General features: G+C 41.8%; 1 long non-coding RNA gene across 1 annotated transcript; it reads right to left on the bottom strand.

Moving 5' to 3' along the window:
• Positions 1-342: 342 nt before the first annotated feature.
• On the bottom strand, positions 343-1,864 carry LOC146382162 (uncharacterized). The gene is made up of 2 exons (XR_014801222.1): positions 1,221-1,864; positions 343-1,106 (listed from the first exon to the last, which is right to left on the bottom strand). It is a non-coding gene; the product is annotated as an uncharacterized LOC146382162 (long non-coding RNA).
• Positions 1,865-2,071: the final 207 nt, after the last annotated feature.

Below are 2,071 nucleotides of genomic sequence, written 5' to 3'. Positions count from 1 at the left end.
TTTACAGCCGCTAGGACACATGTCTCAATACTTAGGTCACTTTTGCAAAACTCTTCACACAATTCCCCTAACTGACCTTCAGCTTGGCAAAGCAGTTCATTTCACATTCAAAATGCACTACAACTACCAAAACACTTTATTCAGGTCTCAAATAAACTCATTCTTCCAGAACACTAGCAAAGGTCGACAGCCGACAAACACACTTTGTCACCCACAAAACAATGACCTAAAAAACACTAACAACATGTAGCATTACACAGTGTTTTCTTGTGTAAAACAAGGACACATCTCTGTTTATAGTTTCAATATATGTTACTGGAATGAATCAGACATCATGCAGAATTCGTTAATATTTGTTTATGTATTTTTATGTTTTTGCACTAACTAATCCCAAAATACAAGAATTTGTATACACACCATCCACTGATACACATACAATAGTAATGCTAATCTACTCGGTCTTCTCCATTTGGCCACAGGTTCTCATCCACATCACATCTTATGTCATCTAGGGCAATACACCTAGGAAAGAATCTTCTGGCATGCCTGATCCATCCCTGGCAATCTTCTGCTGATATCTCCAGGCATCCAGCATTCATTGCATCCAGGAGGGACATTTGATCATGTGGATGATGGTCGTAAACCTTCCACCGCCATGAGGAAAAGAATTCCTCTATGGGGTTGAGGAACGGAGAGTAAGGTGGGAGGAAAAGAGACTCCATTCTGGGATGGGCTGCAAACCACTCGGTGACTGCACGGGAGTGATGAAATGCCACATTGTCCCATACAGTTATAAATGTTGGCTGATTCCTTCTCTCCGCATCCCTTTCCTCAGCTAGCACAACCCTTCCATAGAGATCATGCAGGAACGCAAGGAGCCGTTCAGTGTTGTGTGGCCCAGTTAGTGGTCTGTGTAACAGCAGTCCATCAGTGGATATTGCTGCGCACATTGTGATGTTGGCACCCCTCTGGCCCGGGACATTCACTGTGGCTCTCTTCCCAATCACATTCCTCCCTCGTCGCCGTGCTTTGGCCAAGTTGAAACCTGCCTCATCCACAAAGATGAAAATGTGGTGTGTTTGCCTGCCTTCAATCTCCATGACTCTCTAACATAAATCCACAAGGCAACATAAGCTGTTACAGTAGTAAATTTGTAAAAACTGTCTTTGTGTGTGTTTGGTTTTGTTCAAAAACAGATCTGTATTTTATTGTGATCTTACCTGGACATACTGGTTCCTGAGTTGCTTGACATGTTCAGAGTTCCTCTCAAAGGCACAGTGTGCAACTGTTTCATCCTGACCTGATGTTTTTTCAGGACTCTAGAAATTGTTGTTATGCTTACACTGTGAATATTTGCGAAAGTAACGTTGTCTGCCAAGACTCTGTGTCTAATTTCAGTGAGTTTAATCCCATTGTTTCTGATGACCATATCAACAATGGCAGTTTCCTGCACATCAGTGAACATCCGTCCTCTCCCTCCTGTGTGAGGTAACCGTTGAGTCCTAAGCAGAAATGCAACAACAATTAAAAAAAGCTTATTTACTTCTGAAATGTGCAAATGCCCTTGCAGAATACAAGTTACCTGTTGGTTTGCCGGAAAACTCTAACAATAGATGCCACTGTGGAGCGTTGCAGATTTGGCTGCACTCTCTGACCAGCCTCTCTCATTGAGTGACCATGATTTACTACATGATCAATTACAGTAGCTCTGATCTCATCTGAGACTACAGCTCTTGATCTTCCTCTTATTCTTCTTCCACCACGCATACGTATTCCTCGCCCCCTCCCAGCCACTCTTCTTCCTCTTTCAGCCACTTCTCCATTTCTGGCTGGGTCCATGTTTACATCACAAAACAAACCTATTCAGCAGTCGTCTCCTTTTGTAATGAAATTGAAGGAGTAACACCAGTGTAGATGTTCATCTACAATGAGAATCAGCTGTGGCTGGTTAAACTGCATTTTTAGATTTAAAATATGTTTCACTAAAATATTGCTGTTGAATTTTGCTGTCTTATTCAGTTTTGCATTATGTTATTGTTTTGACCATAAGTTTAACGGTTTTGAAAACAGT

Source organism: Perissodus microlepis, chromosome 8 (genome assembly GCF_051167445.1).
Source record: "Perissodus microlepis isolate ML-2025 ecotype Zambia chromosome 8, ASM5116744v1, whole genome shotgun sequence".
Taxonomy (NCBI): domain Eukaryota; kingdom Metazoa; phylum Chordata; class Actinopteri; order Cichliformes; family Cichlidae; genus Perissodus; species Perissodus microlepis.
This window is presented reverse-complemented; position numbering and strand designations above follow the sequence as displayed.